The sequence below is a fragment of the Neovison vison genome, chromosome 5, assembly GCF_020171115.1.
Source record: "Neovison vison isolate M4711 chromosome 5, ASM_NN_V1, whole genome shotgun sequence".
Classification (NCBI taxonomy): Eukaryota; Metazoa; Chordata; class Mammalia; order Carnivora; family Mustelidae; genus Neogale; species Neogale vison.
Genome location: NC_058095.1, coordinates 34,657,212 through 34,681,606, shown reverse-complemented (window position 1 = coordinate 34,681,606; position 24,395 = coordinate 34,657,212). Strand labels below are relative to the sequence as shown.

The following is a 24,395-nucleotide window of genomic DNA, read 5'->3' as shown; positions in this document are numbered from 1 at the left end:
CCTATATGCTGTAAGAGAACTGCAGATAAAAAGTGAGAGACCGGGCGCCTGGGTGGCTCAGTGGGTTAAGCCACTGCCTTTGGCTCAGGTCATGATCTCAGGGTCCTGGGATTGAGTCCCGCATCGTGCTCTCTGCTCAGCAGGGGGCCTGCTTCCCTTCCTCTCTCTCTGCCTGCCTCTCTGCCTACTTGTGATCTCTTTCTGTCAAATAAATAAATAAAATAAAATAAAATAAAAAGTGAGAGACCACTTCCAGCTTGAGGTATCAAGGACGCCCTCCTGGAGGAAGAGATGTGTGATGAGGCTTAAAGAGTGCCGATGACTTGTGGCGGGGGAGGAGAGCCGTTCTTGATTTCCCAGGAAGCACAGTCCCGGGCACAGCGGGGATAGCGGCAGGTGGGCGAGCAAGTAGTTCCATTTTCCTGTGGGGAAGACCAGGAGCAGGGAGGGGTGAGAGGCAGATCGGGGTCGGATAACAGGAGATCCTGAGACCGGAACAGGGAGTTTGGACTTTAGAGACAATAGGGAGCCGTGGAAGATTATTGAGTGGGGGCGGGGGACGCGGGGGAAGGCCTCAGGAACTAGGTTCATCTGGGATAACAAAACCGCAATTGTGAGCAAAGTAAATCGGAATCGTCCATGTATGTCGGCATACGCATACGTGGGCATCCCAGGACATGTACTGAAACGAGTGTACGCAGGTGGACAGACCCAAAAGATTTCTATTTTTTTCAAGATTTTATTTATTTGAGAGAGAGACAGAGATAACAACAGAGATAGCAAGAGAAGCAGGATCCCCACTGAGCGGGGAGCCTGATGTGGGGCTCGATCCCAGGACCCTGGGATGGTGACCTGAGCTGAAGGCAGGCACTTAACCCACTGAGCCACCCAGGTGCCCCCCAGCTCCTTTTAAATTGTGAATTGTATTTGTTTGTTTGAATAGGTAGTACTTTCGTCTGACCTACAATTAAAGGAATCTAAGAGAATACACCGAAAAGTAAAGCTACTCCTAACCCATCCTCCACGATCCCAGTTCCTCTACCGAGAAGCAAGCATGGTGGCTGCCTTGGGAGCTTCCTTCCAGAGATGTTCTTAGAGAGACAAGCAAATATCTAGATGTGCTCTTATTATGCACATTTTTCTACACCCTGCTTTTCTCACTTAATAAGATTAATATCTTGGAGGTTCTTACGGATCGGTACATGGAGAGCTGCCCTGATCTTCTTATAACACCGATATACTATTCCATGGTAGTTAGACATCTACATTATTTCTGGGTTTTGGCTCTTACCAAAAATTTTGCAACAAATAACCTTGAATATGTGTCCTTTTCCATATTCATTCATTCATTCATTCATTCAGTAGACATTTTTTGAGTATCTACTATGTCCTGGGCAGCAATCCAGGTGCCAGAGAGAGAGAAGTGAACAAAATAGGAGAAAGTTTCCGCCCTTGTTGAGCGCATCTTCTGACCTGCGTGCGTAAGTCAGTCTGCAGGATACATTCCTAGAGGTGGAATCCCAAATCAAAATGTTTCTGCATGTTTAAATTTTAGCAGATAAAGCCACATTTCCCCCCAGAGAGATTTCTCCAGTTTGCCCCCACAATATAGGAGAGTGTCTGTTTCCTCTCCCTTGACTGACAGAACATTATCACACTTTTTGATCTTTGCCAATGTAATGTGACAGGTGAAAAATTTTGCATTACTCTTATGATGAATGAAGTTAAACACTTTTCATATATTTAAGAACAATTTTCAGGTCCTTCTCTGTCAATTTCCTGCTATCTTTTGCTCCTACTTCTTTCAGGTTGTAGATCTTTCTCATATTGATTTGTGGATTCTCTTTATCTATTAAGGAAATTAGCCCACGATATGAGTTACAAATAATTTATCCCCAGCTTATCATTTGTGTTTGGACTTTGTTTATGGTAGGGTTTTTTTCCTTGTTTTAGAGAGAGAGTGCAAGCAGGGGGAGGGGCAGAAGGAAAAGGAAAGAGAGAATCCCAAGCAGGCCCCACGCTCAGCACAGATCCCAACTCAGGACTCAATCTCATGACCCCAAGATCATAACCTGAGCTGGAATCAAGAGTCGGATACACCAAGGGGCGCCTGGGTGGCTCAGTGGGTTAAGCCGCTGCCTTCGGCTCAGGTCACGATCCCAGGGTCCTGGGATCGAGTCCTGCATCGGGCTCTCTGCTGAGCAGAGAGCCTGCTTTCCTCTCTCTCTCTCTCTCTCTCTGCCTGCCTCTCTGCCTACTTGCGATCTCTCTCTGTCAAATAAATAAATAAAATCTTTAAAAAAAAAAAAAAAAGAGTCAGATACACCCAACTGAGCTACCCAGGTGCCCCTTGGCAGACTTTTTTTAAATGTAAAACAGAATTTAAGAAGAATTTTGCTCATTCCCAGCTTTGTCTCCCATGGTAAAATGTTTCCTAGGGTTGAGATATGGGCCCCAATAACGTGGTCTTGGATTCCAACCCAGATTCTAGGTTCTAGGCAAAGGAAGGTGATAGTCTTATCCTGTTCCAATGCCGCATCTCAAGAGGTCTTTGGACAAAAGGGAACAAGCACAGAGGAGGGCAAGAAAGAGGGTGAAGAGGGTTAAAATTAAGTCCCATGAGGGATGGTGACGGGACTGTGTCTTTGTTCCTGAAGCAGATTCTCTATGAATATCGTCTTGGGCAATGGGCCTGGCCGCATGATACAGAACCTGGGTGGCTCAGTCAGTTAAGTATCCAACTCTTGATTTCAGCTCAAGTCATGATCTCAGGGTTGTGAGATCGAGCCCTGCATCAGGCTTACTGGAGGCGGGTGAAGATTCTCTCTCTCTCTCTGCCCCTCCCCGCAACTTGAGCATGTGCACATGCATGCTTGCCACTCTGCCTCTAAAAAAAGAAAGAAAGAAAATTTCCAGGTTGATGATAAGGCAGAGTTGGGAGAGAGGGAAAGGTGTTCCAAACAAAGGGAATGGAATGTATCAAATTTTTGAGTCTTGAAAGACCTTCCTGTCTTCAGACGCCCAAAGCAGATGTAAAAGACTTGAGTGTAAAATGCCAGGGTGGTGGGCAGCCAGGCAGGAGGTGAAACTGACAGCCAGACTTTTAGGCAGGACCTACCAGGTTTCCAGATGAACGGGGTGTTGGTGTGCACTAGGATTTAGCAGGCTTAGCAACCTTCTTTCAAAGCCGCGCCCCAGATTGAGAGCTGGAAGAGAAAAGTGTGAGCTATAAATCCCCAGCTCCTCCTGCTGTGCCCAGTGCTGCAGAGCCGGGAGTCTCCACGGCTCTCCAGTCCCACTGCTGCGACCCCGGCTAATCCAGCCTCCTGGCCCATCTGACACACACTTCCACTTAACATTTTGTTAGCGACTCTATAAACGAGCTCTCCCTGACCTTCAATCCCTGGCTAATTGCTGGTTTCATGTACAAGACTAGCTTAATTTTACGTGATAATTACCTGAGAGTGGCAATACATATGGCATTGCATGTTGGAAATGTCAGGCCTGGGAAACTACCAAGTGGCCGTAGTCGGGGGCAAAAGGAGGAGGCAGCTGGGTGGCGGGGGCCTCGGAGAGGCAGCCAGGGAACAAGGCCACAAAGAGAGAGAGGGAAGATGCCGGGTGTAGTCTGAGCTCTGGAGAACCAGGACCCCAGGGTGCAGTAGGGCTCAGAACCCACTGCTGGCCCGGGACATCCAGGGGCACAGACCAAAGGAACAGCTTATGCAATGCTCAGTCACACACACACACACACACACACACACACACACACGCACACACGCACACACGCATGCACGCACATCATGGACAAGCACCGACCAGATTGGAGGCACCGCACATCCACGCTCAGTCACCCACTCAACAAAGGCTCACGGAAGACCTACAATGTGCCAGGCACTGTGTGGACAGTTGGGCTGGTTTCGAATCCCCACTCCACTTGGAAGAAGTTGGAAACAGGAGAAGGGCGTGTTTGAGTTGTCACTGTTATTTGGAGATATGCTCCTGGTATTAAATAAGGAAGACAGGAATGCTAAAAAGACTTGCAGTTCCCAATAGAGTCTCATCTGATAAAGAATTGGCCCACCCAAACCCAGGTAAGAAGCCCCACAGCTAAGCCGGGGCTACAGCTCTGAGGAAGCAGAGGGGACTACGCCCTCTTGGGAGTTTACAATCTGGGGAGCACAACCTTGGCAAAGGCGTTGCTGCACGTGGGATAATAGGAGTTAGGAAAGATGACTCAGAGCATTTAGCAAGTGAACTCACAAAGTCCAAAGCTCAGAAAAGACCTCCTTCAAAAGGGGCCATGCATGCCCCCAGTGTCTCCAGCTCGTGCCTAGAGCAGTCCTTGGCATACCAGTGGTGTCTATACCACAGGCCCTATGCTTGGGTGCACACACGCTCTACAGAGGGATGACCTGGGTTCCCTTTTTTCTCATCATCCCAGGGTATGGGGCAAGGCAGGTGGGCTCCAGGGCCCGGGGTGGTGGGACAGAGGAGTGCAGGCCAAGAAGGAGAAAGGGTATCCCTGGCCAGCCGGAGGGGCCCTTCCACAGGAGCAACACGTGCCCACCCACTCATGTGCACACCCACTCACACACACAGGCCACAAGACAAAGCGAGAAGCACACTCTCCAGATTAAGGCAAGTTTTAAAAACCCCTTTTGCCTCCTCACCCATAGAATTGTGGACTCCTGAGCTGTGTTGGAGTAAATTACTTGCTTAATGAGATTTCAATTAACAAAAACAAATTAAAATCACTTTGGTAATTAAGCTGCTGTGAACCTTGCCAGCAGCTCTCCCTCAGACCTCAGCTTTCTTGGGGAGGGAGCTGGGAATGAGGCAACCACTCCACAATGCTGCTGAGACTGAAACAGGGCCAGGAGCTCCCTGCCTTGCGGACAACATCCCAGGAGCCACAGCTTCCTGGAGCCATTCTATGGGCACCAAAAATGTGGGTGGGAGACAGAGGCAGCACAGAGCAGCCAAACTTCAGTTCAAATTGTAGCCCAGCCACTTGGCTGTGTGAGCAGGGACATGTAATTGACCTCTCTGAGCCTCAGTTCCCTCATCTGTGAAATGGGTATAATGGTGCCTGCATCATTAGGTTATAGGAGAATTTAGTGAATGAATGCATGTACCCCAAAGGCTTTTAATCCACTTTTTCCTTTGTGGGGGGAAAGCCTCTCACAGGGCAAACTTTCCAACCTTGCATTTGCATTGTCCTGAATCCCAAAACACTCTCTCCCCTGCCTCCTTGCCCTGTCCAGTCCTGTTTTTCTCTGTTTAGGTAAGGAAGGATCTACCACCAAGGTCCCCTGGGAGGTGAGGTGAGGATTCTACCAGGTTCTGTCCCATTCAGGCCCTTATCTTTTTACATCAGAGCCAATAGCTAGGATATGGGAGTTAGAGAGTTAGGGAGACATTTCTTCTCAGGTGGCCTGGAGAATACTCCTTTCCTGGGGTTACCAAATCACCCACACTTCCTACATGAGCAGCCTAGAGAGTTAGTACAAGTACCCATAGCCACATGGCACAGACGAGAAAACTGGCTTCAGGATGTACCCAGTAACAGTTCTCAGTGCTGGCAGAAGTATACATATTTAGTCTCATGAATTTTTAATAATAAACTTTTAGTTTTAATTTTTGAGTCACTGTTTGCTACCTCCGTTCAGAAGGACTGAAACAGACATTTAAATTAAAACAGTATTATTTGGGACACCTGGATGGCTCAGTTGGTTAAGTGGCTGCTTTCGGCTCGGGTCATGATCTCAAGGTCCTGAGATCAAGTCCCACATCGGGCTCCTTGCTCGGCAGGGAGCCTGCTTCTCCCTCTGCCTCTGCCTGCCACTCTGCCTGCCTATACTCATGCTCTCTCTCTCTCTCTCTCTCTAACAAATAAATAAATAAACAGTATCATTCAACGGGGCACCTCGGTGGCTCAGTGGGTTGAGCCTCAGAGTCCTGAGATCAAGCCCCGCATCGGGCTCTCTACTCAGCAGGGAGCCTGCTTCCCCTCTGTCTCTCTGCTGCCTACTTGTGATTTCGCTCTCTGTCAAATAAAATCTTTTAAAAAAAAAGTATTATTCAAGATTCACAAAAATAAATCCACAATAGATGTAAATAATGAAAGTTTTAAGTGATTTCTTTGGTTTTTAAAGTTTGGAACACATACTTTCGAAGTTGTTAGAGCAAAAATAGCATTAAGATTTGGGGATAGATATTCGTGTTACATGAGTGCTTTTGATATAAATAACATATTTTATTATACACACACACACACACACACACCACAAATGTTGTTTCCTCTGTGGTGGCTGAAATTAAAGATGGCCTTGTTGTATGTGTTCATTCATTTGTTCAACAAATTTTTTTCGTCCCATGTATTATTTAACTCAACAGCAGCTTGTTTAATGCCCGTGAAGTGCCACAATGAACAAGCCAGGCTTGAATCCTGGTTTCAGGGAAACTGTGGTCTGTTGATGAAGATGGACATGGGACACAATGCAGTAAGGTGATTGCAGAAAAGGAAAGGTAGGGCCTTGGAAGCTTATTACAGAAAAGGCAATCTTGGATGGGGGGGTGAAGGGGGAAGTCGGCCGTGAACACTTAATTTTTTGTAATTGGACTAAAAAGAATTTATATGCATACTTTAATGAATCCAAGAGTCTCATAGCTAGTTAGTAATAGAACTGAAAGTAGACTGAAAAGACTTATGGTTCCCAGGCAAATGATATATATATTTTTTAATCTGACACCAATCCTCTGGATAATTTGAACAGCATCCCGGTCTTGAGTGAGAGACATCCTAAGATGGGCAAAAGAAATCGGAAATCTCTGACTGAGATGGTCCCACCATCCATGGCATCCGTCAGACCACGGAGGTATCCCCATTCATACATCAATGTCAGATAGAGGGGGTCAACCTTGACATAACGTTGTTAGATGGAGGAGGTCAACGTAAACATAACTTTGTCAGATGGAGGAGGAGTGTGTGTGTGTGTGTGTGTGTGTGTGCGCGCGCGCGCGCACCAAACAGGACTCGGGCTGATGGGTGTCTTAGCCTCCAGGATCTCTGAAGGAGAGGCTTAACACTGCTTGGTCTCAGCAGCTGCACCCTCAGCAGCTGTTGGGAGAGCCTCCCAACAATCAGACTCTCTCACTAACCTCACAGCCCAGACCCCTGCATATCCCTCTGCCCCTGGGGACGGGAGAGGACAGGGTGCCATCCTTCAAACACCCAGCTTGGGTGCAGGCTTTCCCCCACCTGGAGATGTCTCCAGAAGGGGAGTCCTCTCCCTGCCCAGACTTTACATGGTGTATTTTACGCTGACTTCAGGCAACCAAGGGAGGAGGACACAGAGTTGTACTTTCCAAGTAGCTGGAAACCCTTAATCAATGTTAATTGGTTCTAATTAGCATATGTTAATTAATGATATTTACTACAAATTAAAGGTATGAGTGTTCCCAGAGGGTTTCCTGTTCATCCAATTAGTGCCAATTAGTTGCAATTAACACGTGTAAATGAGATTCCATTGAACCCAAAACAAACAGCACACAATCTCTCAGATTCCCTTTTGCACCTTTTCAGTCAGCAAGGAGCTGGGGGTGGAGGGTGAGAAGTGAGGGTGGGAGTGGGCAGAGAGACCCTTAGGCTGACCTGGAGGGAGATAGTGACTCTCTCTGCGTACCAAGAAGGAGAGAAGGAAGAGCCAGGCAAGCTGCTGGACCAGCTTGGCTGCTGAGGCACTGACCATGTTCCCAAGTGCCAGGGGCCATGCCTTGGGCCTTCCTGCACCTGCCAGGACCTAACCCAGTGCATGGCCTATAGTAGGTGCTCAATAAAAATTGGCTGCTTCCAATTTTTAAAGTAAAAGGTGGGTGCCCTTGCATCGAGGGCCAATCTCTGAAGTCATAAAACTAAAGGATGAATTGATTAGGAAAACGTGTGAAGTTCTCTTCTCCACAAGTTCTTCCCAGGGGCTTTCCCAAGGAGCAAGATAGTATTTCCCTCTGTGACATCATCTGAATGTCTACAGAGATATGACTCTACCACCAGTGTTGCCATTTCTGCATTTTAGTTCCTTTTCCCTTAACCACTGAGGCCCCAACCTCTGGCATGATGGTAACTGGATAGAAAAACAGCCAGAAAGGGCTCCCCGGAACAAGGAAATGCTACTCCAAATTCTTCACTGCGCAGAGCCTTCTGTGAAACTGTGATGTAAGATAAAGCCCCCAGTAAGTTTATTGCTAACTCGTTTTTGCTACACCAAACCTTCCCTCCAAGCTGACATTCATCATTTAGTAATATTTATTCATCACTGTGTACTGGGCACTATTCCAGCGACTGAGGATAGGGCAGTGAACAAGTCGTCCGCAAATCCCTGCCCCTCAGGGAGCCCATAATCCGTGAATTATCACAGATCCAGGGCCAGACACACTTGGGTTCCTATCCTGGTTCTGCCTCTCAGCAGCTGGGGAGAGGGGAAGGCTGGGTAGAGAATCTATCTGTGCCTCAGTTTATTTCCCTGTAACATGGGTAGAAGAGACCTGTCAGCTATCTTACGGTCATGTTGTTAGGAAATTAAGCTTCTTCCCTTGTCCCATCTTGGTAGGCGTGAGGCAGAATTTGGAGGTAAGCCACAAGGAAGATAGCAGAAAGGGAAGCAAAACTCCCTCAGAGCCTACAAAATCAGTTTGATTACATTATCTCTATATCTGGATCTCTACACCCAGGCTGGCCAAAAAAGTCCCTCCAACCTGTATGTAGCATGCCATAGCTTGTGGCCAGCCCACTCATCACCCCAGGGCAGGGAAGCAACGGGTTCAGGGAAGGGAAGTGCTTCTAGGGTCATATACAGCTGCCTTGGCAGGAGCCCAAACCCTTGGCTCCTTTGGCACAATGTCCTTTATCCATGGCCTTTCTGAGTGATGAGAGACACGAATGGGGTCCAGAAAGGGTCACTCCAGCTGGCCAGGAGCAGGGACTGGTCCACCCCTGCCGGTACATGCCTGGCCCAAGGTCAACGTCTGCACATCCAGGCTCCCGCATGCCAGTTCGGCCAATCCCCCGGGCCAGAGACCACAGCACATATAGCTTGTGTCTCCTCCCTCACCATCTCGACTCTGCACCTCCATGGACTCTCAGGCAGGGTGTTTGATCATTTTACACTGCCTCAGGGTCCCCTTTATAAAGCCAGAGAGTCTGCCTAGATAGTTCCTAACACCCTTTCAGAGCTGCAGTTCTAGGATTCTGGATATCCTCCAAAGAATACAGGTCCCACGGCTATAGTATATGCCCTGACATTCACAGCTGATGGGCAACAGACTCAAGCCATCATTTCCCTCTTCCTTTGGAGATCCCTCTCACCTGTAATGGCCTCATGGGTCCCCCCAACGCCACCTGCAGGCCTGTGCCATCACTCTCCCTCATCCTCCCACCTCCACCTTCTCCTGCATAGTGATGAACCACCAGACATGGTCCCCAAGTCACCAGGCATTGGAGAAAGTTCTCCTTCATTCTGATCAAATCTGAAGTCAGTTTGGAAGCCAGTGGGAGGAATGGAGCTGATTGAGTTTAGTAAAAAGAGCTCAGCCAGGTGATCTTCCGGGAGGAGTGTGTGGAAATGGAAATCTGCACTGGGGCTTCCTGGAGCTCTGTATGTCTTTCCTATCACGGCACCCCACCCTGGGGGCCAGCGGGATATATTGTGGGAGTGGGGGTGGGGGTTCTGGGAGCAAGTGGAAAAGAATTTCCTGACTGCCCTTCCTTCCTGCAAAAAATAAAAGCCTCACTCTTGTGTGCCCACCCTGCGCCAGGCACAGCGCTAGGTCATTTACTCGACTCATCTATACTGAGAGAGGAGGGAATTTGCTCTGAGATCATCTCCAGGGGCCCTGGGCATCTTGGGCAGGGTCTGGCTAGTTTGGGGACCAATAATCAGACAAACTTGGCCACAACGAAAGGCAGAGCAGATAGGTTGGGGTGAAAAACAAGGAAAGCGTGGGCGGCTGCACACACACCCCCCCCCCCCCGCAAGCACAGGCCCCTCCTCTCTCTCCGCCAGCGGGACACAGGCTTTGGGAACCCACAGGGGACATAGACCCCGGGGAGGAGGCTGACACTGGAAGTTTGACTGCAAGAAGCCAGAGGTACAGTGAGGTGAGGTGAATTCTCCGCTCTCAAGGAAAGGGAGGTTGCCTACAAACAGGAGTTGTGGGGGCCCCAGAAACTCTGGGATGAAGCAAAGGGACACCTGCCCGGCGTCTTCTCTTTATCCCACTAATACCTCTTGAGAAGTGATATCTCTCTAAAGCCAAAATTTCTGCGATGAGGCTTAACATGGCCACTTTGGGTGGGGGTAGGGGGAGACCTCTGCTCCAGGAGTGTAACAACAGAAAATAATTAAGGTCTAATAAGGTCAGCGTTCCACCTTAACACCTTTTCAGTTCCAGTTAAAACCTCTACTAATTTGCCAAGAAAAGCCAGCCTCACTGGGGTCTTATTATTTGAATCACGTCCTGTCTCTTAATTTAAACGAGAGCCTCACATAAGGATTTTTTTTATTTTAAATTACAATGCCGACTTTCTTCCAGTTGATTACGGTATATGACTCTCTGTTGGAAGGCCATTATTTTTTGCTATGATTTACAAAGCATTTAAAGTGAAATCAATGTAATAAATATTGAAGTATTGTAATAGATAATTCCATATATTTAACTAGAGACACAGCACAGCCCTGGTCTGGGCAGGGGGAGCGGAGCAGGGGAGAAAACGGGGTGGGAGAGTGACCTGGTATTAATGCGAAGGGTGACGTCTCCGCTTTTCTCCTGGATTCAGTTGGCAGGATTCACTGAGTGCTCCCTGAGGTCCTGTACACTGGATGAAGGACTGTGGCGAGTTGTGGGGGTGCCCCGGCCATGTCCTCCGGGCACCACAGACTCTGGAGAAATTCCCCTGCAATGGAGGGGACCAGAAGTGGAGAACATCAGAACCTGTGTGAGAAGCTTGGGGATGGGAAGGGGGTTCAACAGAGACAAGAGGCCTCTGGGGAAGGGAGTGGCGGGAGAAGTCAGGAAAGGCTTCCCAGCTTCTCCCCTGCTTCCCATCCCCTACTCAGATTCTTCCCTCTCCTTCCCCATTCCTGTGTCCTGTGTTGTCCTTCTTTGGGTGGAGCTCTCTCTAGACCTCTGACTGTAGCTCTGCTTTGAGGAAACAATGCAGCATTCACAGCCCTGAAAGCTCAGGATGGGGGTGGGGGGAGAGGAGTAAAAGGGGAGAGGGTGCACCAGTGTGACCTCGTGCTCACCTCCTGGGACAGACCCTCCAGCAAGGCGATGGCCACGTGCCGAGTGAATCAGCTTTGCAGCTGCTTGCTCCCTGTCCTCAGGGAGCTGGGTCGGAACATAGCACCCACAGTACAAGCCAAGGCAACTTCCCCAACTGGGGCCTACTTCACCCAGGGACAGGAGCTTTGGTGTCTCTTAAAGGCAGACTTTAAGCTGCCCTCCTACCTGTGTCCCCAATTGCAAAAAGTACCCACAAGCAGGTTCCTTTCCAGCTGCCCCATGGGGAGCCCCCTGCTTCTTCCCATCTTTGGAGGGTCACACATCTGCTCCCAGGAAGGCTCTTGCTCCCAGGTTCCTGGACTGATTCAGAAATTCACACAGCACCAGTGAGGGAAGCACACAGGGGGCACCAGCGTGTGGGTTTTTCCCCATCACACACCTCAAGTGCAGGTAATACACTCTGTCCACAGAGCCATTCAAGTGCCATGGAGGTCTTAATAAAGATTTTGCAGTCTATATGCTGCAGGCTTGCGATGGAGCGTGGCTAGTACGCACGCACACACACACACACACACACACACACACACTTGCACGTGTAGCGGATCTCAGAGGAGGAAGATGTATTGCCCCTTGCCTTCCCACCCCAAGCCTGAACCCAAGCCCCAAGTCCCTAGCTCTGAACATTTTCTACCATAAATCCCAGGAAGGGACATGCAAAGGGAAAGGGAGCAGAGAAAAGAGATTTACAGCAAACTTGCTTCCTGACACCTCTTTGGCCCATCCCATAAAATAACAATATTACCAGATAAATCACACAGAGTCTCGGGGGACCTTACCCTTGTCCTTGTGGGGTCTTTGGAGGGAGTCAGTGGGTCATGGTCAGAGGATCGTACCCATCTGGGTTCTCCTTGGCAATATCAGCCCTGTACAGCATAAGGCAGGGGTGGGGGGGGTGACTCAGGTCTAATCCCTGGAGCATTGAGGGGAGGGGCTAGAGAATAGGGTGAGGGTAGAGAGCATTGGCTTCATCATCCAAGAGAGAATGTGGCATGAGCAAATCCCATCTCAAAACCCTAGCTGTGTGACTTTGAGCAAATTACTTAACATCTCTGAGCCTTGATTTATGTCTCTGTAAATGCAGACCATAGACTATTCCCCAGACAGGATATGTATGAGGAGTTATCAAGAATAATATACATCAAAGTTGCTGGCATACACTCAGAATGTAGTTAACTATTGGAATCACAAGTGTTTTCCCTCCGCTAAGATGCAAAACCCCGTGGCGGTGTTCCCAGCAGAGGGTATCGAATGTTGGCCCTCTCCAGAGAGACACCAGGCTGCCCCCAACCTTTGGCTGTTGCTTCCATGTTTGCCTGCAATATTAGAAAGGCAGGGCTCCCTGTTAACTCACAACGTGACTGTGAGCAAGTTTCTTCCCGTCTCTAGGCCTTAGTTCCCCACTTGTAAAGTGAAGGGGTAGAAAACACTTGGCCTTGGGGCGCCTGGGTAGCTCAGTGGGTTAAGTCGCTGTCTTCAGCTCAGGTCATGATCTCAGGGTCCTGGGATCGAGTCCCGCATCAGGTTTTCTGCTCAGCAGGGAGCCTGCTTCCCCCCTCTCTCTCTCTCAGCCTGCCTCTCTGCCTACTTGTGATCTCTCTCTCTCTCTGTCAAATAAATAAATAAAATCTTTAAAGAAAAAAAAGAAAACACTTGGTCTTTAAGGCCTGGTCCAACATCACATCACCAGCCAACAATTAGGACCAATTCCCAGTGGGCACTGCAGCCAAAGAAGAGCAGGCAGGACAGAGGCTAGCCATGAGGCCAGATGAGGTGGGCATGGGCATGTCGGCTGGGAAGAAACAGTCACCACTGTGTGGGAAGGAACGAAAGGATTTCAGCAGGCTGGTCATCGCAGCCTGAGCAGGAGACCCCCTGATTACAGCCCAGAGCACCAGTCTGTGTCCATGGCCTCCTAGTGCTTACCCTTCAGCCTGAGAGAGGGCTGAGTTCCCAGAGGTAGACCTAAGTGGGCAGGAGGCCCCCTCCAGCTTCATCCCACACACCTGGGGAGACCTGGGCTTTCCTGTATCAGGGTAGCCCCCCCTCCTCCAAACCCCAGCCTCCAGCCCCGTCTGGCTCCCCCAACCTCTTAAGCATCTCCCTAGGAGTTCTTCCCAATCCTCTGGCCCCAGCCCTCCCTCCTCCTTTCCTTCCTCTCCCTTCTCCTATCCCAAGTCCCCTCTTTTCCTCTCCAGTGCTGCTGCTTGGCTTTATTTTTCCTTCCTCTTCTTCCCGCCCCCCTCCTTTCTTCCGTTCTCATCCTCCTCCTGGTTCTCCTACCTGCTCCTTCCTTCCTTCATTTTCTTCCCTCTAACTCTCGTTCCTGGAACCAAAGGTGCCACTATCACGAGGGAGTGACTCCCTGGAGGGCTGGGGAGCTGGAACAGGGCGTGCTCTGGCCTGACCGACCCCCCACCACCACCCAGGGTCTCTCCAGCGGCAGGAGGATCTGGAGTTCACCCGCAGGGCAGCTGTCAGTGGCTCCAGAGACGGATGAGTGAACGTGTAGGGGGTGGGGAGGCAAAGGTGCTGGGGAGGGAGCCATCTTCAAATAAAAATGTGAAAGGAACATGAGGGATGAAATGATGGGCTGTTTTATAGTAAGCCCTGCCCAAGGCACCTCTGCCCTAATACCCAACCGTCCTGCCCCTGGCCCTGGCCCTGAAGTTTCCCTCAGCACACAGGCCCAGGCCCATCAGTGTCCCCAGTCCTTTGGGTAGGCCAGAGAGCTGGGGACACCCTCCCCACGCGCACACACACATACACACAAGTCCCCAAACCCCTGCCCCTCTCCCAGCTTCCCCATCTTCTACTGAGGGACGGGGATGATAGGGACCCCTGGCAGCCTGTTCTCAGAGTGATGTCTGGGCTGATGAGCGCCCCAAGGCTGGCAGGCCTATTAGGAGGCCTTTGTGGGGGAGGGGGGAGGAGAAGGGATTTTCCATTCTCCAAGCAACTGGATTACACAGTCAGGAGATCAGGGAATAACTTGCTGCTTAAGCTGCCTCTTCACAGTCCAGCCTCTGCCCTGGCTCTCACCCTCCCATTCTCAGCAGGAATCTTAACCAGCCCAGCCTTGTCTGCTTTTGAGTTGTCTTTTTCATGGTCTGAGTCAGCCTTGAGGGCAAAACCAAGTCTTATCTCCTCCTACCCCTCAGAGCTATGACACCACAGAGGAGCTCAAAAGGGACCAGCTTGCCACTACCTCCACCACCAAACCTCACCTTCCATGAAGATCTCAGGTCTAAAGATGAGTCCAGAGAGTGTGGCTCAGAGAGGTAAAGTGACTTGCTCTGAGTCACACAGCAAACAAAGGGCAAGGTTTCCAGACTATGGCAGGATTTATGGGAGCATGTTCTCTGCAAAGTGAGACAGGTCTATGCCAGGGACTGGAAGGAGCCCTGGACTCTGATGTTCTTACTAGAAGGAGGTTTACTCCTGAGCGTTCCTGAGACCCTACCATGAGCTTTAGAGGGATGGGAGCCCAGCTCCCATTTGGTTACTTTAGGACCAGACCAAAGCAGGTGGTGGAGGGGAGAGAAAGTGGGAAGGAGATTAGGTTTAAAGAACGCAAAGCATTAAGATTTGGCTCTAGCCTTACCACTAACTTGCTGTGTGGCCTTGGGCAAACCACCTCCCTTCTCTGAGCTTCAGTTTATCCTCTCTGCAAAATGGCAGTAACTTCTCTTTCATAATTGTTTTGCAGGTACTGGAAGAGATCAGGCTTAGCACCTGGTATTTACTAGCTGCTCCAAGTAATGATAGGAGCAAGATTGTATTTCCTTTACCCTGAGCTGTGCCCACTCCCCAGAACAAGGAGCTCCACTGCACATTCGAGCAACTGGTTCTTCCCACTGGGAGGGCAAATCCATCATGTTCAGCAAACTAGTGCCCCACCCCGTGTAAGGTTATTGGGGGGTCATGCCCCCACACCCTGTGTCCACTTTCTAGAAAGAGGCCCAAAGATCCCCACCCTAGCTCCAAGTGGCACCTAGACGCCTCTTGCTGACAGAGGGTCATCTCTGACCTTCCTAATGGCCTACGTTCCTGCCAGCCAGAAAATTCTATGATCCTTTGACCTCTAAAAGCCCTGTCCTGCTAATGGTTTTATGATCTTCCCTAGGCATCCTCTCTGTGCCCTCCCTAACCCCCAATCCCCTTTCAGTAGGTCCTAGTCAAAATAAACAACGTTTATGACCAGAGCAGGATTCAAGGTCTGCATTGCAAACAAATGCGGAGCCCTTTGAAGGTGCCTGGGGAATCCATCACATCCTGGGGTGTGATGCTCCCCAGGCCCAAGGGGAGGTAGGCCCTGGGAAGGGGCGCAAGCGTGGGAAGCTGGGCTCTGGCTCTGCATAGACAATCTGAAGATCCTGTGCGGTGAGTGGGGCTCCCTCCCTAGCAACAGGCCTGCCGTCAGTGCAGGGGAGGTGAGGGAGAAGGAGGAAGGGTAGCTGCTGGGATCAACCACCTTTAGCACCGTATGTGCAGGCCTCCCTGGGGGCCAAGACCTGACTTGGCATGTCAACAGGGGGGAAGGGGACAAAACAAAAGAAGGGGGGAAAGTCAAGAGGCAAATGGAGAAATAGCACACGTGGACAGGAGACGTTAAGCTGAAACCACAGGGGTCTTGGGCCCCATCGCAGTGCCCACCTGGCACATTGGAGCAATTTCCCTAAGGAAGACTAGTCGGGGGCACCTGAGGGCCTGTCAGTTAAGCATCTGCCTCCGGCTCAGGTCATGATCCCAGGGTCCCGGAATGGAGCCCCATGCAGGCTCCTTGTTTGGGGAGTCTGCTTCTCCCTCTCCCTTTCTCCTCCTCTCTCTCTCTCTCTCTCAAATAAATAAAAGCTTTAAACAAACAAATAAATAAATAAAACTCGTCCAAACACCTTCAGGAGAAAATCAACCCAGCCGAGCCTGTCTTGTCAGCCAGCTGGTGGAGCTGAAGAGAGAGAAAGAGTGGGAGAGCGAACCAGCCACGGCTGATTTTCTCTGGGGGCAGGCACCCCAAACATCAACCCTGGGGAGTGATAGCATGGAGGCAGAAATGGAGGCTCTCTGTCTAGAATAAACCCTCCAGCTCCACCCCCCCTCCAGGTGGAAGGCTGGACCCCTGCCCCTACTCTCTTCATTACCCCCCAACCAGAAAAAGGGCCCCCCAGGCTGGCAGCGCATTCTGCCCAGCTCTGCCTTCCACCTGCCACGTGGATAAGGCACCCCAGCTGGGCTCAGCCTCCTTCGGCAGGTGTGGGCCTGCAAGTCGATGTGTTTTCAAGGGGGACTGGCTCTGTCTGGTGAACGGCTGTTGGAGAATATTAAGGTAGGATTCCCAAAGGCCCAAGTCTGACAGCAGCTTTCTAGGACACGAAGCTCAAGGCTTTCTTCAGCCACCTCGCCAGCCTCTAGAACTGGGGCATGGGCCGAGGGGCGGCTGTTCCCAGACTCAGAGCTGGGGGAGGGAGAAAACATTCCCCCACCCCAACCCTCTGGGGGCCTGTGCCTTAACATCTACCCTACTAAAAATACTCTGCCACCCACCAACTTGGGTGGGAAAGTAGACATAAAATATGGGCAGGTAGCAAGGTTTCTATCACAGTGATCAGGCGCCTGCTTATAGTATTTGCATATATGGCATATAATTAATGTTTGATGAGTGAGGGTGTGAGAGATGGGGGATTAGAACAAAGATAGAAGGAAACAAAGAGACAACTGGAAAGGTGGACGTTTGTTCAAAAATTTTCCTTCTTGGGGCACCTGGGTGGCTCAGTGGGTTAAGTCTCTGCCTTTGGCTCAGGTCATGATCCCAAGGTCCTGGGATAAAAGCCCTGCATCGGGCTCTCTGCTCAGCGGGGAGCCTGCTTCCTCCTCTCCCTCTCTCTGCCTGCCTCTGCCTCCTTGTGATCTCTGTCAAATAAAAAAATAAAATAAAATCTAAAAAAAAAATTTTTTTCCTTCTTGGGGCGCCTGGGTGGCTCAGTAGGTTAAAGCCTCTGCCTTCGGCTCACATCACGATCCTAGGGTCCTGGGATCAAGCCCCAAGTCTCGCTCTCTGCTCGGCAGAGAGCCTGCTTCCTCCACTCTCTCTCTCTGCCTGCCTCTCTGCCTACTTGTGATCTGCCTGTAAAATAAGTAAATAAAATCTTAAAAAAAAATTTTTTTTCCTTCTTCTGGGGCGCCTGGGTGGCTCAGTGGGTTAAAGTCTACCTGTGGCTCAGGTCATGATCTCAGGGTCCTGGGATCGAGTCCCGCATCGCATCAGGCTCTCTGTTCAGCGGGGAGCACGCTTCCTCCTCTCTCTCTGCCTGCCTCTCTGCCTACTTGTGATCTCTGTCCGTCAAATAAATAAACAATATCTTTTTTAAAAAAATTTCCTTCTTCCTAAATGGAAAGAAGAGTGATTTTAATGGCTTTGTAGGATCTTAAGCCAGTGAATCAGAACTTTCAGCAGAGTGTCCTGGTGCCCTGCATGGTGCTTTATATATGAAAAGGTCCTCCAGAGCACAGAGTTTTGGAGAGTATCTAGGCCAGTGGGTCTCAGCATTGGTTGAATATAGAATCACCAGGGGTGCTTTTAAAAAAAAATAAGATGCTGGGCACTTCCCTCCCCCCCAAGAGAGTCTGATCTAATTGGTCTGGGATGGATCCCAGGCGTCTGTATTTTTTCAAAAGCTCCCCAGATGATTCTACTGTGTACCCACCATGGCTGAGAAGGGCCAATACTTCACTTTACAGAGGCAGAAAGTAAAGCCCAGAGAGCAGGTTACCTAAGCTCACAGACAAGTGGCAACAGAAACAGGACCACAGAAGCCACTCAGGTATCCTGACATTTAAATGAGCAAATATAAGATCGATCTTCTTCTGGAGGCATCCCTAGCTGCAGAGACCAGCTACACAACCCCTTGTCCCATCCCCTGGGGTTTCATGTTATTTTCATCAGAGGCCAGGCAGGCTGGCAATGTTGACCCCCCGTTCCTTCTGGCCTTCCATTCTGGAGGCCTCAGGGCTCATACAGGGCAAACACCCAATTCAAATATTGTCCCCCAGGTCTGGAGCCTCTGAGAATAACAGGGCAGCTGGGACACTGTGGCCATATGGAGCTTGTCGATGGACACCGCAGGTGTAGGAGGACGTGTGTACAAAGGTGCTCACGTACGCAGATGCACACTCAGGTAGGAGCCTCTGTACAGAGGTGCTCGCGTGTGAGAACACTTGTATCTGTGCATGTAAATATCATATCTGTGTAATGTAAATATCCACCCATGGGATGGTCTGCAGGTTCACAGCAGCATCCGTTTACAGAAGGGTGGGAGACCCAATATGTCACTCTAATATGCAGGTGTGTGTGTGTGTGTGTGTGTGTGTTGTTGTGTACATCTGCATAAACCTGGACCTACACTTATAGCATCGATGTTTACACCTACCAGTGGAGGCCCACCTGTGACAGTGTGTATGTGGCCGGCCAGCCCTGGAAATATGTAGGACTGGCAGCCTGTGGGTGCAGGGGGCAGGTTTACATGGCGAGAGAAGAGGTGTTTCTACTGCTTCCATCACATTTCTTCCAAGTAATCGCTGAGAAATACATGCGTCCAAAAACTCTATCTTTCATGCTTAAATATATCTCGGTGTATATAAATGAAACACGATATTGTGCCAGCTGAGATGCTACCCATTAATATTGTTTATCATTGATAGGATTAAATAACCCATGCAAGGCCCAGTAACATTTCTTACAATTTTATTTAACGCTGTTTCGGCCAAGTGGCATTTGGCAAATTCCGACCTATACACTCCAGATGACTGCTACCAGTGCATAATTTGCAGACCTTCATAGACAACGCATAAGAAGTATAAGAGAGGAGGGTCCCCCAACATTCTGACCATCCCCATCTTTCTTTGAGCTCGACTTATTCCCTCTGCTTCCCCAAACCTGATTAAGACCCCGCCCTTCGCACTTCCCTAGGAGGTCCCTGCCTGTGACTTAAAGACAGATAACATGGAGGGTGAGGATTTGGGGTAGGGGAAGAGATAACACTCTAAGCCCAGGTCTCTGGAATGTCTCTGCCCCTCCCCCGTCTGGGTCTGTCAGAGGTAGCCCCAGCCCCAGAATGTGTTAAAATCGGGAGACCAAAGGAAGCATTTTTATAGGTTCTGCAGACCCTCGGGGTTGACTGACAAAGTTATTCATTCAGAATGAGGGGGAAAAAGGGCACTGAACTTATCAAATTAGTAGTAAATCCTTCGTTAAAAGAGTCACAGAAATGCTTCTTTTTTAAGGGGAAGCCGTTATCATCCCTTGAGCCCAAATGAGAACCAACTCCCATGTAGTTAGGGGCTTGCCAAGCTCTCCTTTCAAAATGTGTGAGTCCCCCTGGCCTAGGCTGTTGGCTAAATTATGAATGGCCTGAGGGAAAAGAAAACTCAAGACCTGGGAAGTCCAAACTTGGAACATGAGCAAGAAAATGGCAGAACCCCAAATGAAGCTCACGGAGGCCGAAAATGCGCCTTCCCAGCCACTAGGCAGTGAAAAGAGGTTGCATTTACTTCCCAAAGCTGATGAACAAAGGGAATTTGTAGGTGTCCCCACAGCTTGCTAAAGCCTTCTCAATCTCCCAGGAACCAGGGCCAAGATCCCACATGGAACATCCAAAACGGCTCTGTAGGATCTCTGTTTACCATCCCCGGGCTTCAGTTTGGCGTGGCACCAAGACTGAGCCAAGGAACTCCCTACACCTGCTTCCTGTATTCTAAGTTTCTCCAATTTCTCCCCTACTGAGATCCCCAAGGCCTGTAAGGTAAAGACAGCCCAAAGGAGTTGAAACAGCAATTCACCCAGCCCTGTTCCCCAAATCCTCTGCCACCCACAATGAAGCAACCATCAGAGCTGTGTTTCCATAAGCCCCCGGCCCCTTTCCACCAGCAGGGGTATCAGCCAACCTGCTTGGGGGACAGCTGCTTGCCGGCACCAAAAACGTATTAGACCATCTTCACATCACTGAAGTCAGGAAGTTGGCTCTCCAGAGCCTGATGCCGTGGGCTGCTTCCTGAGTTAAATACAGAAAAAGAAGTTTCCTAATGTTTGGATTTAGAAGTAGGAATGGTGAAAAGCACCCATCAATGTTTGTGCCTCTCCCCAACAAAGACACACACACACACACACACACACACACACCCTGTCCATGCAGACAAATCATAAATCATCTCCGTGGCTGAACATTTTAGCGTTCAACAATATTCTCGGAGGCCCGAGGTTTTCGGGCAAATCCCAGGTCTGTGCACAAGGACACTGCATAAATCCCTCCCCTTATGAAAGGCCAGTCTGAGCAGATGGGACCAGTCTTAAGTAAACGTCAGAGCCCTCCCTCCGTCCACCTCAGGAGGAGCGGCAGGGGGCTGGCCCTTCCGCTGGAGAGCAGAGAGTGGCCGAAGCTGCTGGTTCTGGGGCTCATGTTCATATCCCCAACTTATCTCTCAGAGGGAATCGTCCATTTGACCACACAATCCTCTCCCGCAAGGGGAAATCAGACCTTGAAGTCAGACTAGAGGAGGCCTTCGCAGACCAAGTGGTGGGCAGAGTTAAGAAAGCAAACCTGACTGCTGGAGAGATTGGCAAGGGCTCGGAGGAGGGAGAGGCAAAAGGGCCCCCCTCGTGCCCAGTGGCTCTGCGCGCTGAGTGTGGAGAAAATAACCTAGCTCCTCCACTTTCTGATAATCTGCTTCATTAATATTTATTAAACAAAAGATTTAAAAAAAAAAAAAAAAGGAAAGGCCAGATAATTAAACACCCAGTGGCGGTAGAGGATTCCTCCGCTGTGTTCTCTTGCTGGCCCCCCACGTGCGGCCCAGGCCAAACGTGCGCAGTGCCATCTTCCTCTTCAGCCCTGCCCATCTCCCCAGGTGTGTCAAGAAGACAGGAGGCCGGTGGTTGGAGAGAGAGACAGACCCGGGCGCCCCAGGTGCTCACCAGGAAATGCACGGACTGTGAAATTACACCAGGGCTGGGCAACTTACCACCACACCGGAACCCTTGGGATACTGAAATAATTAACTTGCTAATCAGCTACACCTTGCTCTTTCCTTTCTTGCTGGAAAAAAAAACAATTGCAGATCGCCTTCACATCAGGTTCTTGTGTCAGTCACTTGGAGACAAATGAAGCCTGAGAAAAAAATACACTCTCAGCCTCCACGTAGACTGCAGTGGGTCATACTGAGTCAGGCCTCCTCTTCTTCCCAACCCCTCCCACCAGGCACCCCGGGAGACACCCAGACACAGAATGTTTCTGGAGATGCAGGGTTTTCGGTTTTTTTTTTTTTTTTTCTGTCCACGCCACAGAGCTTTTCCATCTCCGCTAAGCTCTCTCGCTTTCAGCCCTCTTTAGTCTGCTTGCTGGTGCTAAACAGCCAAGATCCATGTGGAGAAAGGAGGATTGATTAGAATCGTAATAATAATCCCTGGCATTCGTCCGGCTTTAGCGTTTACAAAATGTTTTCACACATTATCTCGTTCGGTTGGAGCTGGAAGGGACCTTAACAATTGCTTAGCCCAAGGCGGATGAGGAAACTGAGGCCCTGGAAGGTTAAATGACTTTCCCAGAGGCCCCAGCTACGGACAATGTGTGGTCAGTCCCCCCCACACACACCGTGTTCATTGTCTAGAGGTCCACAGTGGTTACAGACCAAGAAATCACAACATTAGAAGAGGAGGACTTGGGAATGAATAGAGCTCTTGGAACTCTTGGAAGAAAGGGTTTGGGGGGCTGGGAGTAGGGAGACTACTCCAAGTCCTGAATGGCACACATCAATTAACACACTTCCCTTTCTCTCTTTGTCCCCTCATCTCCCCCTTCTCTCTGGGTTCAAAAATATGAACACTGTGCAGTTTGGGATCTAAGGCTTAATTCAGCCATAGGTCCCAGGGGGAAGCGGGGAGTGGGGCATGTTTCTCGGACTCCAATCTGGCACCTCCACTCCCAGGATTCTCAGCATGATGGGCTCGCGTGTGCCTATGTGTGTCCACCCAAGACATTGGATTTAGCAGTGAAAAACAGGCATCTTGATCCTTTCACAGATCAGATGATTTGCAAATTAATAGCTCTTTCCCCCCAAGGCTCTAAGGAGATGGGGGGAAAAAAAAAGATTTCTGGTGAAGAGAGGGAAGAAAAGCGTAGAAAAATATAAAACAGGGAAAGGAAGCACAATGACAGTGGGTTCTGTAGGAAAACACTTCCTCGCCAAGGTGCGCGTGTGTTTGGATGTGGGTCTCTGCTTTTCCACCAGGCCACCTTGCCCCCCGGTGCCCCAGCCTGTCGGAAGGGAAGCGGCTCCTTTGTGTGTTCATTTATTTCTAAGCCCAACTCTTTTCCCTCTAAAACTCCTTCTTCTCCCTGTTGAGCTGACCATGCTTCTGGATTTATGAAGAGAGATGTTTTAGCAGAAATCCCCCAGAGTGTCCCATCAGCCCTAAATCCCAGGCCCGCTCACCCCCCCAAGACCCCATGACACACAGCATGCCAACACGGCCTCCTCTTGCCTATGCATTAGCCATCCATTGTGGTAACCTGACATCTCTCACACATAAAACCGTAAGAGAGAAATAAAATATCTGTCTCTTGGCGAAAATAAAGCTTTGCCTCCCTCCTGATGTATAGGATATAAAATAAAGCCGCGGCTTCAATAGTGGCTTTTCCTTATGCCGGAGTTGCCTTTGCACACACGGAGACAATGAAGACCGATGGTTTGGGACGAGGCCCAGCCTCCTGGGGCCGCCTTCACCCTTTTTTATTAGCACGTCTCCCCCGGCCCCATCTCTCCCCACCTTTTTCTTTCTTCTTCACTTTCTTTCCTTTCTAGTTTGGATTTGCCTTTTATGTGTCCTTCTCTTTCTTTACTCTGGAACTTTATTCCTCTTGTTCACTTTCTCTCTACGGCCTGACAGAGACAGGGAGAAAAGAGCCAAGTTTCTCACCTTCTCAGACATGCCGGCCAGGTCTCCCCGCCTTCCCCCTTCCCAGACCCCTAGCTCTCTCAGGACTGCCAGCCCCTATGACGAATTTTGCTGTTACTGCTTGGGGATTTGCTTTGGTCAAATGTACAAATGTTCCCAAGGGACAATTAAGAATGTGTTTAGTGGGGGAGGGAAGTGGATTTTCTTTTTTTTTCCTGGGGAGCTTCCCTTCCCTTCTCCTTCTTCTCCCTAGGCTAAGTGGTTTATGGATCTCAGCAATTATTTATTTAGCCTCTATGGAGGGCAACAGAGCAGAGCTGCCACCTCAAAGGGGTGACAGTTGACATTCACCTCCCAAACCCAAGCCTTGAAGCTGCATCAGCAAACCAACTGTGGGCCTTGGGCCCTTTCTGGCCAGCTCAGCTACCAGGGAGTTGATCCAAGACCAACACCCTCTTCCCTGCCTCTTTCTCCAGTCCTGAGAACTGAGGGTGCTGTGGGAGAAAGTAGGAGGGTTCCATCCCCATGACAACACACAGAACTGCCCCCCTCAGGGTCACTGAGACGGGTCATCTGTCTGCCCTCTCACACACTTGAGACATTGCATGCTCTCTACTTTTTTTTTTTTCCTCCTCTGTCCCCGGAGGCCTCACTCTTGCCAGGTGCACTGCTCTTTTCTGTGCTTCTGTATCTCTCCACCTGTGCATGAGTGGGTTTGTTTCTAGAAGCTTCTTCCCATCCTTGCCGTGGCCTCATCCCTTCCGAAGCTTTCCCTCCTACCTACCCAAGACTGCTTCCCAGCCCATTTGAAACTTCACCTGCTCTATTAGGGGCTGCAGGACACATCCCGGGCCCAGGAAGACTAAGTCATGACTGAGAGGAAGGGGTGCAGGGGCTGGGCTCCTGGGGAAACAGCAGGGAAGCGGGAACTTTGCTGTTGCCCGAAGGTGGGACACATCCAGCAGAGGGGCAGTGGGTGGCTTCTAGTCTCTGAGATTGATGAAAGACTTCCGTGTGTACGTGGACAGTTCCTGGTCATCTGCAAGATCAGGAGATCTTAATGAATACAAACATGGAGAGGCTGGTGAGGCAGCAATATCTATTG

At 50.0% G+C, this 24,395-nt stretch overlaps 1 long non-coding RNA gene across 3 annotated transcripts; it reads right to left on the bottom strand.

The window, feature by feature from the left end:
* Positions 1-398: 398 nt before the first annotated feature.
* Positions 399-24,101, bottom strand: LOC122906484. Of its 3 annotated transcripts, none has more exons than XR_006384544.1 (5): positions 21,358-24,101; positions 20,284-20,390; positions 10,790-10,954; positions 3,119-3,206; positions 399-422 (listed from the first exon to the last, which is right to left on the bottom strand). It is a non-coding gene; the product is annotated as an uncharacterized LOC122906484 (long non-coding RNA). The 3 variants fall into 3 exon arrangements; XR_006384543.1 differs by lacking the exon at positions 399-422 and adding an exon at positions 2,870-2,887; XR_006384542.1 differs by lacking the exons at positions 399-422; positions 3,119-3,206; positions 10,790-10,954 and having other exon boundaries at positions 19,068-20,390.
* Between the last annotated feature and the right edge of the window lie 294 nt (positions 24,102-24,395).